Below are 21,954 nucleotides of genomic sequence, written 5' to 3' on the forward strand. Positions count from 1 at the left end.
AACCTACAAGTGCAACACATTTGTGGGAACTTCTGCAACAGTGTTGGGAAGAACTTCCCGAACAATATTTGATTTCCATTGTAGAAAGAATACTACGAGTGTGTTCGGCGGTTTATCTGCAAAAGGTGGCTACTTTGCCGAGTCAAAAATGTAAATTAAATTTTGTTAAACAAAATGATTCCATGATTTCTTTTTTATCTTCAATTGTTTATTTGTTCTATGCTTAATTTCAGAGTACATTGAGACATTAAAGTGCGTAATTTTCAATAAAAACTGGAAAAATTGAGGTGTTCTAAAACTTTTGAGCGGTTGTATATAATATATATATATATATATATATATATATATATATATATATATATATATATATATATACATACACATATACATACACATATACACATATATACATATACACATATACACATATACACATATACACACATATATACACACACATATATATATATATATATATATATATACACATATATACATACATACATACATACATACATACATACATTTGCTCCATTATATATAGATGGCCCGATTTTCTTGAAGGGACTTCCGGTGGTTGGTTTTTGTAGTGTGAGGACGGGACGGAAGTGACGCCTGGAGGTGCTTGATTGCTCGTTGTTGGTGCTGCGCTCGCTTTGAAGTAATTGATGCTGTTCGGTTCGGGATTGAATTCACTCACTGCCCTTGAAAGAAACCCGCCTCCTGGTCCTTTGGTTCATCTCTTTATATGTAACACCCACGAACATTAATCGGGTGTTATATTATTCATACTATTATTATTACTGTGGCAGGCACAATGATCAATAATTCCGCGCACCAGTGGGTGGCGCGAGCGTCCGGGCGTGGAACTGAGATACATGCCCCGCCTTTCGGCTGATCGGCCACGCCCGGGGGCAAGACATGGCCTCGGGACATATATGCGGGCTCGAAGGTCGAGCCCGCCCAGTGCTGATGTGCGAGCTTGTAATAAAGTGCTTTCATTTGTACCACGCGTTGTGGCCTACCTTTTTGGCAAACGAGTTGTGTGTGCACAGCACCACACTGGTGACCCCGACTGGTTCAGCCGTCGCTGACCCCCGAACGCACCATGGCTACCAACGCCGTCGCCGTCAAGCTCCCGGAGTTCTGGGAAGCGCAAGCCGACGTTTGGTTTGTGCAGGCCGAAGCTCAATTCCAACTCCGGGGTATCACGGCGGACGAGACCATGTACTACCACGTGGTCGCCGCCCTCGGGCCCGGCAATGCCGCCCGCGTCGTGTCCATCCTTCGGCGCCTGCCGGGCGACCACAAGTACGCGGCGCTCAAACGTCTCCTCCTCGCCACGTTCGGGCTCACGGAGGTTGAACGCGCCGACCGCCTCCTGGACCTTCCCGCCCTCGGCGACACACGACCGTCCGTTCGGATGGATTTTATGCTGTCCCTTCTTGGAGACCAGCGCCCGGATTTCCTGTTCCGAGCACTTTTCCTCCGCCAGCTACCTGTACAGGTGCGCCGCTCGCTGGCCGGTTCAAAAATAACAGAACCCCGCACCCTGGCCGGAGAGGCCGACAAATTTTTCGCGGCCTGCGACACGCGGTCGGTGTACGGTGCTGCCGTAGTGGATCCCGGTGCGGAGGCTACAGCGCCCCCTGCTTCCCTCGTCGCCGCTGCTACGCCCCGCCCACTACCGCTGCCGCCACCACCACCGCCGCCGGCATGGCCGACGCGGCCGCCACCGCCGCAAACCTGGTGCTACTATCATGCCAGGTTCGACCGCAAAGTTAGAACGTGCCACCCGCCGTGTTCTTTTGACGGCTCGGGAAACGACCGGGCCGGCGCTCACTTGCGGCCATGAGCGTCGGCCATTCCGGCAGCCTCCTGTTCATCACGGACACCTCGTCTGGTCGTCGTTTTCTGTGCGACACGGGAGCGCAGGTAAGCATCCTCCCTGCCTCCGTGTCCGACAAGCAAGCCGAGGGCCGGGGCCCCGCTTTGCTTGCCGCCAACGGAACACCCATCTGCACATTCGGGAAGCGTTGCCTCTCACTGCGGTTCGGAGGGCAGCGCTTCCAATGGTCGTTCGTCACCGCCAGCGTGCCAATGGCCCTGCTCGGTGCGGACTTCCTTTGTGCGCATGGGCTGTTGGTGGACGTTAAGCGTCAACGTCTCGTCCAGGCCGAAACCTTCAGCTCGCTCGCTTGTTTGCTGAGCGGCTCGTTGAGCAGCTCGCTGAGCGGCTCACTGAGCGGCTTGCCAAACGGCTTGTTGAGTGGTTCCGTCCTGGCAAGGTTAGTCTGTACGCTTCCGGCAGCGGATGAGTTTACCCGCCTCCTCGCCAGTTTCCCGGCACTCACGCGGCCCACCTTTTCAGCGGTGGCCGTCAAACACGGGGTGGAGCACCATATCCCCACCGTCGGCCCACCGGTCTACGCCCGGGCACGCTGCCTTGACCCCACGAAGCTCGCCGTGGCGAAAGCGGGGTTCGCCACGCTGGAGCGGCTGGGCATCGTACGGCGCTCCAACAGCGCATGGGCCTCTCCTCTGCACATTGTGCCCAAGCCCGGCGGCGGATGGCGGCCGTGCGGTGACTACCGCCGGCTCAACGATGCCTCCACCCCCGACCGCTACCCGGTCACGCATATTCAAGACTTTTCCGCCTGGTCGGCAAACACAACCGTTTTCTCCAAGGTGGACCTCATCCGGGGCTACCACCAGGTCCCCGTACGACCGGACGATGTACCAAAGATGGCCGTCATCACCCCTTTCCTCCTCTTTGAGTTCCTGCGGATGCCTTTTGGGTTGAAAAATGCGGCCCAGGCATTCCAGCGGCTCATGGACAGCGTCTTGCGTGACTTACCTTTCATCTACGTCTACCTGGATGACATCCAAGTCACGAGCGCGTCCCGGGAGGAGCACCTGCTCCACCCCCGCACGCTCTTCGAACGCCTGGGCCAGCACGGCCTGATAATCAACCCCGCGAAGTGCCATTTCGGCGTCACCGCCATCGTCTTCTTGGGGCACCGCATCACCAGGCACGGGGCCATCCCTTTGCCGGCCAAGGTGGAGGCGGTCAGGAGTTTCCCGCGCCCCCGCACGATCAAGCGGCTCCAGGAATTCCTGGGCATGGTGAATTTTTATCACCGCTTCGTGCCCCACGTCGCCCAGCTCCTCCGCCCCCTGCACGAGGCCCTCCGGGGCAAGCCAGGCAAAGGTGACATCGCCTGGACGGAGCCGATGGCCGCGGAGTTTGCGGGCGCAAAGCTGGCCCTGGCCATCGCCACCATGCTGGCGCACCCGGCGCCCGATGCACCGATCGCCCTCACCATCGATGCGTCGGACTAAGCAGTGGGCGCGGTGCACGAGCAGTGGGTGAGTGGTGTTTGGCAGCCGCTTGCGTTTTTTAGCCGGCAGCTTCGCCCGCACGAACGCCGCTACAGCACCTTTGACCATGAGCTGCTCGGGCTCCACCTGGCGGTCCGACACTTCCGCCATCTGCTCGAGGGCCGCCCGTTCACGGCTTTGGTCGATCACAAGCCCCTTGTGTTCGCGATGGCCAAGGTCGCTGAGCCATGGTCGGCCCGGCAGCAACGTCACCTCTCTGCCGTGTCCGAGTACACGACGGACATCCGTCACGTCGCGGGTAAAGACAACCCGGTGGCGGATTGCCTTTCCCGGTCCATCGCACACGCGGTCCACCTCGGGATCGACTATGCCCGGATGGCGGAGGACCAGACCGCTGACCCCAACGTCCAGGCCTTGCGGACTGTCGTCACGGGCCTCCGCATCACCGAGGTGCCGTTCGACGTCGCGGGCATGGCCCTCTTGTCTCCCTCGGCCGTCTCCCTCGGCCGGCTTCGCCCCATCGTGCCCGCTGGCTGGCAGCACCCAGTTTTTGACACCATCCACGGCCTGTCCCACCCGGGCACGAAGGCCTCCCAGAAGCTCATCGCAGCGAAGTTCGTCTGGCATGGCCTCAGGAAGAACGTCCACGACTGGGCCAGGACGTGCCTCGCGTGCCAGCACGCAAAGGTCCACCGCCACACCCAGGCCCCGTTGGCCCCGTTTACGGTGCCCGAGCATCGGTTCGACCATGTCCACGTCGACTTGGTGGGACCTCTGCCCCCATCGCGTTGGTTCACCCACCTCCTCACCATGGTGGACCGCACCACCCGGTGGCCGGAGGCCGTGCCATTGGCGGCAATGGCTGCGGCTGACGTTGCCCAAGCCTTCATCGCCACGTGGGTTGCCCGGTTCGGTGCCCCCTCAGACATCTCGTCCGACCGCGGGCCCCAGTTCACCTCGGAGCTCTGGGGAGTGGTGGCGCAAGGGCTCAGCATCAAATTGCACCGCACCACGGCCTACCACCCCCAGGCCAACGGCCTGGGCGAGCGCTTTCATCGCTCAATGAAGGCCGCGCTACGGGCCAGCCTCCGCGACGGCAGCTGGGCCGACAGTCTCCCCTGAGTCCTGCTGGGCCTCAGGATGGCGCCCAAGGACGACCTGCGCACGTCCTCGGCGGAGCTGGTCTTCGGACAACTGCTGTGGGTGCCGGGCGAATTTATCCCCGACTCCACGGCTCCTTGGTCCGTGGCGCAACAGCGCTCCACCCTGCAGGAGACCGCCAGGAGGTTCGCCCCGGTGCCGACGGCACACCACGGTTGCCCGTCCTCCCACATCGCCCCGGAGCTTCGCATGGCGGAGTACGTTTTCGTCCGGCACGACGCCCACTGGGCACCGCTGCGGCCCCCGTACGATGGGCCCTTCCGCGTGCTGGAGACCGGGGACAAACATTTCACTGTGGACATCGGCGGTGCTCCGGATCATATCTCCGTGGACCGCCACAAGCCGGCCCACCTCTATCTGGACCACCCCCCGCAAGCAGCTCTGCCTCCGCGTCGAGGCCGCCCCCCGGCGGTCAGGCCCCCGGCACCCCCCAGCCCCACCGTCCCGCTACCCCCCAGCCCTGCACACATCGCCAGAGGGTGTTTCGGCTGGGTCATCCGGCTTTCCCGCAAACTCACCCTTCAGGTGCGCGGGAACCCTGGGGGGGCGCGTGTGGCGGGCACAATGATCAATAATTCCGTGCACCAGTGGGTGGCACGAGCGTTCGGGCGTGGAACTGAGATACATGCCCCGCCTTTCGGCCGATCGGCCACGCCCGGGGGCAAGACATGGCCTCGGGACATATATGCGGGCTCGAAGGTCGAGCCCGCCCAGTGCTGATGTGCGAGCTTGTAATAAAGTGCTGTCGTTTGTACCACGTGTTGTGGCCTACCTTTTTGGCAGACGCGTTGTGTGTGCACAGCACCACATTACCATCATTATTGGGTTTACAATTTGACTGCACAATACGATTTATGAAAATACGATAATTTTGAGGTTGCAATGCGATACTTTCACTTTTCAGATCCTAATACATTCCGATAAGGGTTTGAGCAGAAAAAGGTAATTTTTTGCATTATGGATTAATTTGTTCGTTTTCTATTTGTGTTTGGGAGTTTCAGGTGCAGTGGATTAGCGCTGAAGGTCTCGCTATGCATTGTGGGTCCTTGCACGTGATGCCTTAATTTAAAACAGCTTTGCAGAAGGAGGGAGGGATAACTGATAAGTGATGTGTTAATTAAGCTGACAGTGGTTTCGTTGAAATCCGTTAACAGTTTAGATACCGGTACAGAATTTGGTGACATTGACCCGGCAAGATTTTGTTTCGCCACAAGTTTCTTATGAAAACGTTTATATGCAAGACCTTTCATATATGCTTCAAATTAAGGGTAATACATGTTTTGGATAACTATGACCTTTCATATATGCTTCAAATTAAGGGTAATACATGTTTTGGATAACTATGATCTTTCATATATGTTTCAAATAAAGGGTAAAACATGTTTTGGATAACTATGACCTTTCATATATGCTTCAAATAAAGGGTAATACATGTTTTGGATAACTACAACCTTTCATATATGCTTCAAATTAAGGGTAATACATCTTTTGGATAACTATGACCTTTCATATATGCTTCAAATAAAGGGTAATACATGTTTTGGATAACCAAGACCTTTCATATATGCTTCAAATAAAGGGTAATACATGTTTTGGATAACTACGACCTTTCATACATGCTTCAAATAAAGGGTAATACATGTTTTAGATAACTATGACCTTTCATACATGCTTCAAATAAAGGGTAATACATGTTTTGGATAACTATGACCTTTCATATATGCTTCAAATAAAGGGTAATACATGTTTTGGATAACTATGACCTTTCATATATGCTTCAAATAAAGGGTAATACATGTTTTGGATAACTATGAAGAATCATTATTCTCCCCCCTCTTGATAATTTAATAAGCACTTTTATTGATGTTTTTTTCTTCTTCAGATGTCGACTGCTTCAAGTGTGTAGTTCATGCAGTGCAGATGGACTGCAGGTGTGAGGATGATGGTGTCTGGGATAAAAGGACAATCTACAAGACGCCAATGACTGAGACAGTTTTTACAAAGGAAGGATTTATTATAATTACTAAGTCACTTGTTTCAATTCAATAAAGACTATTATAACTAATTCAAGTCGTTGGTTCTTCTTCTTCCCTGGCCGGCCCTCTCTCTTTGCTGTTTCTCGTTCCGTACTCATTCGTTCCGTTGGGCAGAGGTTCTGGTGACAAGTGCTCCCGACTCAAAGTGTGTTCTCGTTTATATGGGCACACTCGAGTTAATCCTCCGTGCGCTAAATGTTAATCCTCCGTGCGCTGAAGCTCCTTGGTCATCCACAATCGCCTCATCGGAGCCGGTTCGCTCCGCCCCTGCTGGGAGTTCCATTTGCCTCACAAATTGTGCTCTAGCCCGGGGCTGTGACCAGGTGAACAAGAGATTACCACGTTCGTGCACATTCCTGACATTCATTTACGAAATCGTCTATCTGCTTCGTTTTCCATTTCCAACGATCAATGAGTTACATTTCCACAATTCCCTCATCTTTTTGTTTTTGTTTATATTAACCATTAATCTAAACATCAATATAAGAAACAATCAATCACTACAAGTAAACATCAATACAAGTATAAGTAAACAATCAATCACTACAAGTAAACATCAATACAAGTATAAGTAAACAATCAATCACTACAAGTAAACATCAATACAAGTATTTAAACCATAACTTTGGTAATCCAATTCCCTTCGGCATACCCCGTCATCCTGCAAGAATCACAAAACATTTCGTTGGTCATTGACTCCTTCCATATTGTTCAATCTATTGCATTTGCATCACAAGTATCTTTTCAAAACAACACTTCACCATCACCAAGATACAACAATTTCACTTCACCATTTTCACGTTTTTAAGGCATCTGCAACATCTGGCAAAAACGTTTGCCTCCAAACAAATGTTGATTCTTTGTTTGAAAGGAAGGGCTGATCACTTGTGTTTGAATTCAGGTATGACACATTTTCTCCTAATGTCCTCATAGCACCTGCACTACTTCGTGTAGGGTCTTTCTGTTGTAATAACTGCACAGAGTCATAGACTGACCCTGCTCTCCATATAGCATTCTTGCCACTCTTGCTGTAAACCATAGTAATTCCTGAACAAGGCCTTTGCCCAGTTGTAGTCGACTTGCCTCCTCCCTCATGAGTGGGCAGCAAGTATTGGTGTGACGTTGATTGGCCAGCAAGATGTGGAACAGGGATGCCGGATGCATCCACAATGATGTTGGGACCATGGTGTTCAGGTCATTCATGGTCCATACCAGGAGCAACTGATTCTGCAACTGGACCAGACGGCATCAGCCCACGGGTCCTAAAATCCTCCCCACCTCGTCTCCCTTCTATCTCATGCCTCCACCCCCCCCCCAACCTTCTACTGTCCCATGCCCCCCCTCAAACAACCCCTCATTTGCCTCATCCCTTCACCACCAAACCTTTCATCCTCCTTATCCTTCCCTTTCTTGGAACTCTTCTGTAATCTCTGACACACTATCAACTGCTCTCCCTACCTCCCCCTCTCATCCTTCATCTTACCCTACTCCTCCCCTCCCCTGTCCTGTACCCGATGCTCCCCCTCTCTCTTCTTTAACGGTATGGACCTCAAACATCTGGGGCCTTCGCTCAAACCTGACTGATCTCTCCATACAGGTTGCTTCTGACAATCCAGACTTGATCTGCTTAACAGAGACTTTCCTCCTTCAAGATGTCTCTGATTCCTCAATATCTCTTCCTGGTTACTCCCTCTTCCGGTATGATAGACCTGAGCCTCGTCCTGGTGGTGGGGTGGCTATCTTTATCAAAAACTCTCTTCCTCATTCTCCTTGCACTGCCCTCTCTCCTCCTCACCCCCAGGAGTACCTCTGGCTACGGCTTCCTCTCCGCTCCCACCTTTTGTTCATATGTGTTCTGTACCGTCCCCCAAACAGTGATGACTCAATTTACATTTCACTCTCTGACAACATGGACCAACTTCTATCCACTCATCCCAACTCTCTCTTCCTCATATGTGGTGACTTCAACTGTCATCATGCCACCTGGTTGGGTGTGGGTTCCTCTCTCACCAGTCATGGCACCTCAGCAAAGGACTTCTGTGACTCACTGGGATTGACACAATCTGTCAATTTCCCGACCCGGATCTCAGCCAATGGAGTTTCTTCTCTTCTAGACTTGGTTATGACAAACTTCCCTGCTAATGTCTGCTGCTCTTCTTCGGCTCCAATCGGTTCTTCTGATCATGTGCTTGTCAAAGTGGACATCTCTCTGGCCATTCTCAGAGAGCCTCCTCAGCGTCGAAGAGTCTGGCATTTCACTCAGGCCGACTGGGACGGGCTTCAAGCAGCCATCAATCGTCTGGATTGGTCTCCCATCTCCACTGCCTCTGACATCAATTCTTCCTGGGAATTCTTCCAAAGCAAACTGATCTCTCTCATGCACAGATTTATCCCATCTCGTCTTCAGTTGTCTTACCCTTCCTCCCGTCCATGGTACACCGAATCTTGTGGTGAGGCAGTTGCCCTGAAACAACTTGCCTTTGCCTCTTGGAAGGCTAATCCAACTGAAGGCAATCTCAGTTCCTTCCACCAAGCTCGGAACAAGTGTGTGTCTACCCTCAGGAGTGCCAGGAAGCACTATCTCTCCTCACTCAAGAACGAACTCTCAAACCTGTCTCCTTCCTCCAAATCCTGGTGGCGTCTGGTCAAATCGGTTTCTGGTGTTTGTTCCCCCTCCATCCCCTCCCTTACCTCAAATGGCCACACAGTTGACATCGCACGTGACAAAGCCGAATGCCTCAACTCTGTGTTTGCCTCTAAATCTTTAGTCCCAAACCCATCTCTCTCTGTTCCCACCTTTCCCAGTCGAACCCAACTGCTCCTGGACTCTGTGTCCTTCTCTCCTGACAAGGTGGAGGAGTTTTTGTCTAACCTCGACTCTGATTCTGCAACTGGACCAGACGGCATCAGCCCACGGGTCCTAAAATCCTGCTCTGCCGCTCTATCTCGCCCTCTCTCTGTTCTTTTCACCCTATCTTTTGCTCAAGGTCATCTGCCAGCATCCTGGAAATCAGCAAACATTACCGCTTTACACAAAAAAGGTGCAAAAACAGATCCTTTTAACTACAGACCAATCAGCCTGCTCCCAATTATCAGCAAAGTCATGGAATCCATCATTGCTTCGGATATGAAATCTTTCCTCTTCTCCAATGGCTTGATCTCTGATCATCAATTTGGATTCAGACCAGGTCACTCTACTCTGGACATGCTGCTTCTCCTGTCTCAACAATGGATGGAGGTCCTCAATGCCAAACAGGAAATCAGAGCTGTCTCCCTCGACATATCACGTGCCTTCGATACGGTCTGGCACCCAGCTCTGCTCACCAAACTCTACTCCTATGGTATCCATGGAAATCTCCATGCATGGCTTGTGGACTTCCTCTCTGGTCGTAGTCAACGTGTGGCCCTGAATGGATTTCTCTCATCTCCCCTTCCTGTTCAGGCTGGAGTTCCCCAAGGCAGTGTGCTGGGCCCTGTGCTTTTTCTGGTCTTTATCAATGATCTCTCCGACTCTCTGGAAAATCCTCTCTATCTCTTTGCTGATGACTCCACTCTCTGCCGCTCCATTCCTCATCCCTCAGATCGGCAGTCTGCAGCCTCCTCACTCTCTGAAGACCTGGACAAAATCATAGACTGGTCAAACAAGTGGAACATGTCTTTCAATCCTGACAAATCTCACACTCTTACTATGTCTCTCCGAAAAGATCGACTGGACAACCCTCCCATCTACTTTCTCAACAATCCTCTCCAAGAAGTTCTGTCGCTCAAGCTTTTGGGTCTCACTATCTGCCATGATCTTTCTTGGGAAAACCACATTTCCAAGCTGGCCTGCAAAGCCAGTCGCCGACTGGGCATCCTCCGTTGTGCGAAGTCCTTCCTAGGCACACCTGAGCTCCTCACCACATACAAGGCTTTCATCCGCAGCTCAATGGAATACTGTTCTCCCCTATGGGCTGGTGTTCCTGCCTCACACCTAGCTCGGCTTCACGCTGTTGAAACCAAAGCTTTCAGAATCATTGGAATCTCCCGCGATGAAGCTATCTCTGAGGGCCTTTCACTCACTCACCGCAGGCAGGTAGGTGGTCTTTCTGTCTTCTACCGACTCCTCTCCGGCCTTGCTCCCCCAGCTCTCTCTGTGCTCTGTCCACCAAATATTCCTACAGGTCGCACAAGATCTGCCAGCAAGCCTCTGATGGTTAAACTGCCAAAATCTCGGCTCTCTGCTCACCTTCACTCCTTCATTCCTCTTTTCTCCCGCCTCTGGAACAAACTCCCACACTCCCTTCAATCCCACTCCTCCCTCCAGGTCTTTAAAACAGCTGTTCACCACCATCTCTTATCTTCCCCCATCCAAAACCTTGATCTTTTCTACCCCCACTAATTCACCCCAGATCCACCTTGTTTGTAATTCCAACTTCTTTCCTGGTAGTCCTGGCAGTGTCCATATGTTTTATGCCTCTCCCACCCCCTTTCCCACCCCCTTTCCCATGCCTCCCCCCCAAAGCCCTCTCCCTCCCACAGATCTCTCGATGTCTCCATGTCTCTCGGTTCCTGCTCTCAAATGTTGTGTTTGTGTCCTTCCCCCTCTCTCCCCATCTTGTCTACCGCTCCCGATGCTTTTTGTTTTATGTGTCGGTTTGTCGGTTATGTGTCGGTTTGTCGGTTTGTCTTTCTGTGTGATAAATGTTCGCTCCTTCACGAGCCTCGATCTTGTATACAAACCAGCAGAATCGTGCACAGCTGTTGTGACAAGGGCACAGCCGTTTGTTTGCAGCTCCATGCTGGTTCCCCGGAAGTTGGTGAAGTAATAACATATGTCCCCGCATTTCACAGAGGTTGCAGGTAAAATGTCGTTGTCCTGCAACTTCTGATGTGATGAATGTTCGAAGCCTTCAAACAAGAGTAAGTGATCGCCTTTCTTTCATATGTTGCAGTGTGATCCAGGCAAATGGTCACATAAATTTCCTTGGTGAAGGTAAGCATCCATCTCCAAGTTACATGGGAGAATGTCTTCATCATTCTTTGAGAAAGAGGGTGTATGCCACGATTAACTTCATTTTTAGCCACAAATTTTCTTTCTCGAACTTCTTCCCAATTCCGTTAGCACCCCCTTCAAATGTGATCTCGTCTTATCCTTATGCTCAGTCACATCTGAATCTGCTTTCCACACACACTGAATCAGATAGGGTACATCTTACCATGAAACCAGCATAATCATGTATATCTTCCGACAGTTTCACATTCAACAATTAGCTGTTTTTTCCTTAAAACATTCAAAATTTATATTCATTTATATGCGTCACACAAATAATATTCAATCAGGTATGTATTTTACTACTAAACTAAGAATAGCATCCACAATTGCTTTCAGGTTAATATAGTTCAAAAATTAACTCATGCAGGTATTTTAGCACTCCTCAAAGAAAATAAATTGTATATGATTACAATCACAAACAGGAATATCTAATTCCCAACAAATTTGCAAACCAATAAATTAAGCATAATGTATTATTATCATAATTTCTCCCCACTTTTTTTTTTTTTTTTTACTAACAGTGTGTCACTCGTGGTGATATGAGTTCACTGATCTTGTAATTGACACAACTCATAACATTGTCGTTATGTCATTATCTTAATTCTACTGTATTCATTTGCAACATCACTTGATTTAATCTTTTAATCTCAGTATTTATGTCGCCATAAAAGTCTTCCTCTTGTGGTTCCACATTTCTTTCCTCATTTGTCACCATGCGTTATCGTGTTGTTGGTTACCTTATTCAACCACACCGTCACTAAGGCTTTCAAGCAAGCCACCACTAAAACAATTGCCAATATAACTACTAAACCAACAAACAAATATTGGAGTATCTTAGCTGCCACTCCTCCAAATGTGTTTCCCAACCATGCAAAGGCACCCCCTTTTATATAATTGTGGTATCTTGCTCCCTCTTGTCTGATTGTATCGGCTATGTCATAAATTTCTTCTGAATTATCAGGTATGTACGTACAACAATCTGTACCAATGACTGCACATGTACCTCCTTTTTCCGCTAACAGCATATCTAACGCCATACGATTTTGTAATGCCATCGTTCTTGTTGCTGCCAGTTCTCTCGTAAGTTTTTCCAATCCACTAGCTGTTTTATTTGCCAATGTTTCTATAGCCAATGCCATGTGCCTAAGTTCTCGCCCTGCCTTCCAGGTTCCATAAAATGGAAATATTACCATTCCAACCCATTCCCCCATGCTAATAGTTCTTTTCTGCCTAGAGTGCAGGATATGCGTTGGTGACTTTGTTAACAAGCGCATGTGTGGAAGCACAAACCCAAGAAAACATGATCCTGACCATGTCAGTGGGAGATACGCATACGCCTCGTGTCCACATATAAAATATGTATTATTATAGGTCCATGTAGTATCTGACATCCAAGTTCCTTCCCAATACAAAGATATCATCTTTAAGCTCGTGTCCTTTACTGGGACAAGCAATCTCATATAGCCCAACTCATAACTATAATGGTGGCAGGTGGAGTTTCCCATCAACTTATTATTCTCTGTGGTTCGATGTCGGATGAAACATAGGAGCCCTTTCATTTGCTGTTGAATAGTTACGTAAGGGGGCATAACTTCATTGTCATATTTAGGCCTATAACTGTATGCAAATTCCTCACATTGATATCCCCCTTTTTCCCAACTAGCATCCCCTAGCATCATCGACATTGGTAAATCAGGTCGTATTGTTGCTATCAACCTCTTTGGGAAGCGACTACATAATTCATCCCAACCAAAAGGAACTGCCTCCAATGGTACTCCGTTCTCACTAGAATGCGGCATTTGTGTGCATATCCAACAATTACTTTCATTTGCTATATCAGCCCTTGTGTGGGCGAAATGTAAAAAAGTATTAATCCCGTGTAATCCATCGGGTTCTAAAGGTGTGTCCCTATCTTCCATCAAACTTCTCTTTTGCTTATGTCGTCCCGCATAATCATATATCTGTATGTCGGCCACCAATGTTGTGTTTTGTTCTCTCATTACCCCGAAATAATGCATGCAACACAGAGTCCCCACTACTAGAGAACTCATTCCTAGGATGAATATCACCATTTTCAAGGAGTATCCAAAGTAGAAGTCTCTGTTTTCCCCTGATTTGTCGGCCTGTCTTGATAAGGTCTTTCCCTTTGTCCCACCTGTAGCCATCTGTAAAACATGTGAGCTACCCCTTGTATATGTTCATACCTATAACATAATTATATGTCAATGACATTCAACATTATATACCAAACTAACAAGCTTCCTAACAGGTAAATAAAGAAAATCCTTTAATATGTAACATAAATCAGATTATTTGTCTTACTCTGATCCCCCTATCTCCCGGGGTCGAACTAAATCCCCTGATCATGAGTGTAGTTGTGATACATTATCACTCATGCTGTACTAATATCAGTAGGTAATTGTATGTCATGTAGGCAAATAAATGTCACTATTTTCCTTAATTCACGTAGGAATGTTAAATGTTTAAAATGTAATGTTTATCAATGCAAGGGGTGTTAAAATGCAATTCAAATGAATGTAAATCACGACTATCATTTATCCGCCACTGAATGTTCTGCTGGGCTGCTAGGTGCAGCCTCATTTTCTGTGGGACCATCCACCTTAGCCCCGTGTGCTCGCTTGCAATGAGTGGCATGTATCCAACTTTCTATTTTGGGTCCATATTTGTTTCTATTCTTATCAATCTCCTATGGTTTATCAATTCGTTCCAAAATACCACAACCAAAGGTTTTAACCAAAGGTTTCTACCAAACTATTTCCAATGTGAACTCAAAATCCAGTGAAACAATGATTCGAAGAATTAACTTTAAGGGGTCAATAAATTTATTATATAACCAGATCTAATTTTCCCATCCATAGTTTGCCTTGCCGAGTGTCATATTATAGCACTTTAATAAAACTTAGAAAAATGTCTCTCATCTCAATGAATTCCCTTTTTCTTCCCAAATACTCATCTGTAAATTACATATTCAATTACAGTTTCTCCCAATTTGTTCAGTCGAAATGGCCGCAAAAGTGGCTGCCAGCATGCAGTACCGTTTTTTATCTACCAAGCAAGTGCTCGTCCACACAAGACCTCTACCAAAATGTTGTTTGTAAAAACAAATCTGGGATTTCTGATTACATGGATGCACTCTCAGGACATTTTCAGGCTGCTGTTAACAATCCACTATGATAAATTAATTCCTTTACCCACAATCAAATAATTAGTACAAATTGAGGATATTATCCCTATCACATTCATTTATAGATTCATTATGTTGGATCTAATTTTTTTTTCTAATAATTTTCCACTGTTGTAAGGAAGAACAATAGCTCTCATAAGTCTTAGTAATATCGTACTTAATTTGCCCAGCATCGAATAATTTATTTACTATCCATTCTCATCTGTTAACCAGTGACTTTGTTTGAACTCCAAAACTTAAAACTCACAATAGTTCAAACCAGCAAAATTTTCTTTACTATTTTCCCATATCATCTATGCCTAATACACATCCATACATACAGCACAATTTATATTCTGATCAAATTCAAGTTTATATATATATATAAAATCCGTGAGCAGAGTACTCTGGGAAGTCAGTGTAAGACCTCTCCCAAATTTGGCTAATTTTGTACTCCCACATTTTTATGAAGCTCATATCCATAAATAGCTTTGATTCTCATATAAATTCTATCAAAATGGAATCCCAAGATTACTCCCAATTTTACTATCAATGAATTCACTATCAATGAATGGCTGCTCATAACTCAGCAAATCAAATCTTTATAATCCATCTCCCTTGACAAAAGAGATAATGTTCATAATCAAATTATATTTCTATTTTATTTTACGAATTCTCTCGATATGCGATCCCATCCACATGGAACTATCTATTTTCAGACAAGGCACACTGTCGGTGTCAACAATCTTGTAAGATTGATACACAAAACAACAACAAACATTGATACACAAAACACACACACACGCATGCATTATGCATATTTGTTTGCGTTGGAACCATTATTTACAGATCAGGATGGGTGTCAGTTTTTTATTTCAATTTCATAAAATTTGTCCTTCAATTTTATAAATGCTAATACACAAATGGACCAAAAAGTTTATTCTTAGAAAACCCCTATGATGTCACATTGAAATTACCCTTTCAGTTCCCACAATAATTTATCCAAATTTGACTACACGCCCATTTACATGTCAGTCGACCACTGACCTATCGATCATGCGGAACAATAGTCCGAAATTCCCACCTGATCATCATGTGACTCTTGTCACTTGGTTTCAAAAAATTTGCAACGCAATTGTTCCAAACTTTGTAAATTTAAAATTGCTGTGCCCAAAATAGAAGATCCAATTTTGGCATTTGATCAATTAATTATTAATTTGTTAACAAGCAAAAGAAAAAATGAATCATTCTTGCTCCGAAAACTTTTCAGACACAAGAATCATCGACAGTTATTCATGTTTGTCCAGTAATCGAATCTGTTGAGGCCAATCATCATTTGGGATTTGCAGCAATGAAGGCCTAATCATTGTCTGAGGTACTGGTAAGCACTGGTACCCTTGATCTTGGTTTGCCCCATGAACTTGTCTTCCTGTTGACATACGGACATCTTCTTCTCCAATGTCCCATCTTTCCACACTCGAAACACCGGTTTCTGTCGTTGCCTGGTCTGTGCACTTGTATTGCTGGGCTGCATCTCTACATCCCTGAGTTGCCACTGCAATCTCTCGTTATGTCCTGAAACACGAAAAAATTCTCTGTACCGTCCTTTTTGGGGAGACAAATGGGAATCAGATGGGACAACTGTCACTTCTACTCCTATTTTCGGGGGTAGTTGTGCACTTATCTCCTCCACTGTATCCTGTATCCTTTTTATTTTGCGTTCTAGGTCCGTTATCCGTTCTTGCTGTTCCCGTTGTTTGGATTCACCATCCCAAAGATGGAATGCAGGCCAGTCTACCGTTACATTCTGTCTCTTCCTGGCTCTCAATTTTTGTCCTAATCTTTCCAATCGACTTCAGTCAAATGTACCATCTCTTGGAAACTCCTTAGCATGTCCCTTTGTCCAGAAATACCAATTTGCAACCTCTCTAATAGCCTCTTCACCGTAGCGGTCGTACATTTAATATGTACAAGTACCTTTTTGTGGAATCTCTGGTTGTCCTTGTGTATTATTGCAGGCTCCATTTCCCATTCTGCCTGTATGTGAATAACACTCAATATTCACTCAATGTACCAGGTAGATTACTAGGATCTGCGCTTTGGAATGCACCTGTACACACCTGTACTATATGTACTATAAATAAAATCTACTGGAGTTTGTTCCACCTTTTATCAAAGTAGCGTTGGATGTGTTGTAGCTTGTTCCAGGTTCCTCTAAAGCTTCACTCGTACTTCCAGGAAGGATCTCTCCACCTGTTCACATGGTGATTTCCAGAGAATCCCTCTCACCTGTGGCTTTTGCACAACCCAATCTCACAGATCAATAGATGAGCCAAATGGGTCAGTATGAAATGGGTGGATCCACAGGTATCTCGCTCTGTCAAAGGGAAAATCACACAATGGTAACCGCACATATATCCATACATAGACTCACCACCTTGCTCAATTTTCCAAGGTTGTCTTCACATTGATAATATCTCACAAAGATATCAAAGCTTCTTTCTTGAGACCGCATCCTCATCAATCAATCAATCAATTTATTCAATTAATCTATCAATTTTTTCTTCAAATCAAATTAATCACTCTAGGTGACTCCCTGCACACGCCCTTTCCCCAATGATGTCAGGATAGATCCATCCATTGACTGAGATTGAAGATCATCGGTCATCACCTCAGATCCATAGCTCATGTCAATTGATGAATCACTGTTCTGTACTAGGGTCATATCTGACATATATTCCCAATTTTGCCTGGTCTCCACAAATTCTCTTTGCAACCACTAAAGGCAACTCATCCTTCATTCGTGAGACAGCCAAAATTGACGGCAGATATTAAACAGTTCATTGGGTCCTGAAATGTGACTGTAAAATTCCTTCCAGCATACTAAATTTTGAAACTCCATTGTTTGCAATACACAATTTATCCCATAGGACTTGAAAGTTCTTTCTCAAGTTTGTGCAATCATTCTGCATTGGAACCCTATAATGTCATTAAACCATCAACTTGTAGATGCATTTATTTATATCCCATTAACCCAAGAACTTTCAATTGCTTGGTTTCTTTTTTAGTAATGCCATATATCCATATTTCTTTTCAAAATGTTCCTAACATACACATTAATCCCATTTGACCTCAAATAATCTACAATCTGAAAAAAAAATTTCGTGACATTTCAGCAATGATTACAATATCATTGTACTTCTCATCTGTAACAGTACAGATAGTAGCTGTGGAACAGGTGCATGTATATATAGCAGGTGCATGCCCCCAGGGCACCGTTTCCTTCCCTTTTCATCCACCTTATAAAACATCAACATCATTCATTAAAAATAATATAAATATCACAAAATTCCACTCTTCCTTCAGTGAGGCCAGTTTTCCATCTGGTTCAAGATTTCCATTTCATTTCATTAATTTGGAGCATTAATTCCATTAATTTATCATAACTTGTGATAAACATTGATCATTTGAACACGAATTGAACAAATTTTTCCCAAGATATAACTTCCATTTCCTTTGACAAATCCTAATAAAATGAATTTTATGGCTTTTCTCATTATTCAAAAAGTTTACAAAATGTCCCAACTCTGTATATTATTTTATTTCTGTGGTTACATTGAACCATATATTTGTTCATATCTTAATCCAATCAGAAAATTGTCAATTTACCCTTAATATATGTCTGTATATATATATATATTTTTTTTTTAACAAAATCCAACTACCATTAAACTGAAAAATTGTTTTGTTGGACTCATGCAAGGTCCCTTACAAATTTTGAAAATTTTCCAAAGACATAACTTCCATTTTCTTTGACAAATCCTAATATTTATCAAATATTAGGATTATCATCAAAACAAACCTAATATTAATGACTGCACATCCAAACCTAGATATTTTGAGTTCCGTAACTTTAATACCTCAAATTTCCCATTTCTTCCCTCCCTGATCCTATTGTTCAAAATTTCACCTCAATCGATCGAAAAATGAACGCAGGGATGCATTTTAAAGGTTTTCAAGAAATCCAACATGGCCGCCACAGAACGTTTTTTCCTTTCTTAATCAATTGACTCATAGCATAACCAATCTGCAAGTAATGGTCAGAAGAGAAAGAAATGTAATTAATTAAATAAGTACTTTATTAATCGCTAATAATTAAATAACTCGTGAATTCTCATCCGATTCACTTAACATTTAAGTGTTCCCAAAACGTTGGAGCAAAACGTTGCAACAACGAAAGTGAAACGTTGTAGCGACGTTGTGGAAACGTTTTACAACAACATTATTTCAATGTTGCAGGAAAGTAATGTGAAAAACGTTGAAACAACGTTGTGGAAACGTCAGCAAAACCCAACATTTGAATGTTCCCAAAACGTTGGAGCAAAACGTTGCAACAACGAAAGTGAAACGTTGTAGTGACGTTGTGGAAACGTTTTACAACAACATTATTTCAATGTTGCATGAAAGTAATGTGAAAAACGTTGAAACAACGTTGTGGAAACATCAGCAAAACCCAACATTTGAATGTTCCCAAAACGTTGGAGCAAAACGTTGCAACAACGAAAGTGAAACGTTGTAGTGACGTTGTGGAAACGTTTTACAACAACATTATTTCAATGTTGCATGAAAGTAATGTGAAAAACGTTGAAACAACGTTGTGGAAACGTCAGCAAAACCCAACATTTGAATGTTCCCAAAACGTTGCAACAACGAAAGTGAAACGTTGTAGCGACGTTGTGGAAACGTTTTACAACAACATTATTTCAATGTTGCATGAAAGTAATGTGAAAAACGTTGAAACAACGTTGTGGAAACGTCCGCAAAACCCAACATTTGAATGTTCCCAAAACGTTGGAGCAAAACGTTGCAACAACGAAAGTGAAACGTTGTAGCGACGTTGTGGAAACGTTTTACAACAACATTATTTCAATGTTGCATGCCCCCATGCCAAATAATGAAATATCCTACAGCGCGGCATTGCCGTGGCGCGTCATAGAGGCTGCATTTGGAGGGAGAGGTGTACGCTAATTGATTGATTAATTGTATAATTAAACTCAATAAAGATTATCACAAAATATTTTCTTACTCAATTGGCTAATAGCATAAGTAAACCACAAGTGCTTCATCCGAAGATGTATCTTTTAGGAATTTAATTAAATAAGTCATTTGAAACAACGTACAGCACTGCGAGCCCAGGGAGCAGAGGAAAACACAAAAAACAAAAGCACTGGCTCTGCTTCCTGGAAGCTTCCTGCAAAACGTTTTGCTTCTCGCAAAAACGTCCACCAATGGGAACTAGAGGGAGGGGAGGGAGAAGGAGCGGGAGCAAGAGACAGGTAGCCGAAATGGAAATGAGGGACAATGAGGGACAATGAGGGGGAAATGTTCGATTTTTTTTATTTCTGGGGCGTCGGTATGCAATTTTCATCCAATCGCCATCTTTCACAATAATTCTGGACCGGCATCAGATAGCGTTGTCTGTCATTAATTTATATGTTAATCGAACGAGTTTTAGGTGTTATAAGAAATGGCGGGAATTGTTTTTTTTTTCTCCTCTCCTCCGCCAAGCGAGTCGCCTACCATTTGGGCAGGCAACTCAAAAGTACGTTTGTAAGTGCAAACGAGTGTACTGGCCTTACACGACTTGGAAGCAGATCGTCCCATGGTGCACTCATGGCACGATCTTGCTCTTAGTACATGGTAAGGCTTCTAATAACCAGCGTCGAACTGGCGCATTTATTTACACAGCGCAAAAACACGTATTTACAGAAATCGCTAGACAAAAAACACGAATAATAGCTATAATCGTTTGTCGATGTTCCATCCGTGACTTTGTCCGCTCATTCACTATTCCTAAATCGATAAAAACGGACCTCGATCACTACCAGCGTACTAACTTCCGCATTTGTAATGAGATTTCAACAGGATTACGACTCAAAGGAAAAATAACGAGCAGACATTCTGTAGGACGTTATCTCGGACGATCGTTAAGATCGTTACATCTTAAAGTATTTATAATGTCGACAAAATCATATCTTAATTCTTACAAAATTTGGTTCTTTGAATAAATCACAGCACCGGGAGTCCCGCTCCAATGGAGCTTTTGTGTTTATTCAGCACCCTAGTAATTGGTTCTTTGTGTACTAATTAATTAATTACACAGCACCCAGGCCCCACTCATATGGATCTTTTGTGCAGCGCTGCACAGCACCTGAGCAAAAGGGGTCTCATCTACATTTTCCTTATCAGGGCTTCCGTGCACCACTGGTGCGTGGAGAAGCCCAAACACCACTTTCTCCATATACATACAAAATAACTATACACAGGTTCGTATATCATAATGGACAATCCACAAGAAGCCATGCTTACCTTGGCGATGCTCCACTTGATCCACGTACGGTAGCCACCAAGTTGTCCGGGAATAATGGACAATCTACAAGACGCCAATGACAGACAGTTTTTACAAAGTAAGGATTTATTATAATTACTAAGTCACTTGTTTCAATTCAATAAAGACTATTATAGCTAATTCAAGTCGTTGGTTCTTCTTCTTCCCTGGCCGGTCCTCTCTCTTTGCTGTTTCTCGTTCCGTACTCGTTCGTTCCGTTGGGCAGAGGTTCTGGTGACAAGTGCTCCCGACTCAAAGTGTGTTCTCGTTTATATGGGCACACTCGAGTTAATCCTCCATGCGCTAAATGTTAATCCTCCGTGCGCTGAAGCTCCTTGGTCATCCACAATCACCTCATCGGAGCCGGTTCGCTCCCCCCCTGCTGTGAGTTCCATTTGCCTCACAATAGGAGGGTGCTCTAGCCCGGGGCTGTGACCAGGTGAACAAGAGATTACCACGTTCGTGCACATTCCTGACATTCATTTACGAAATCGTCTATCTGCTTCGTTTTCCATTTCCAACGATCAATGAGTTACATTTCCACAATGGTGATTTGTGAAGAACAGCATCGACCTGCCCAGCCGACCTGCTTTCAAATTACAATTGTTTTTTCAATTATCAAATTTCAATTCTTCATTTTTCACACAAACACAAAAAAAACAAGTACAAAATATATGTCACAAACAAAATCTCATTGTCCTGTTTTTATTGATTTCTGAATGTTAAACCATAAAATTCTGAGACAAAAAACGTCATGTAAATGTCTCTGCAATGCGGTAATAAAACGTTGCTGCAAAGTTATAATAAC

General features: G+C 45.2%; 1 protein-coding gene and 1 long non-coding RNA gene across 2 annotated transcripts in view; one reads left to right on the plus strand and one right to left on the minus strand.

Annotated features, from left to right (window-relative positions):
* LOC137426066 (uncharacterized) overlaps positions 1-6,440 on the plus strand; it is a 58,926-nt gene extending 52,486 nt beyond the window's left edge. The window contains exon 3 of the long non-coding RNA XR_010984179.2: positions 6,386-6,440. This is a non-coding gene — a long non-coding RNA (uncharacterized LOC137426066). The remainder of the gene's footprint in view (positions 1-6,385) is intronic.
* Positions 1-21,954, minus strand: part of ABHD6 (abhydrolase domain containing 6, acylglycerol lipase) — a 299,394-nt gene that overhangs the window by 228,542 nt on the left and 48,898 nt on the right. The window lies entirely within an intron of this gene.

The sequence above is a fragment of the Myxine glutinosa genome, chromosome 4 (assembly GCF_964187855.1).
Source record: "Myxine glutinosa chromosome 4, kmMyxGlut1.1, whole genome shotgun sequence".
NCBI classification, from domain to species: domain Eukaryota; kingdom Metazoa; phylum Chordata; class Myxini; order Myxiniformes; family Myxinidae; genus Myxine; species Myxine glutinosa.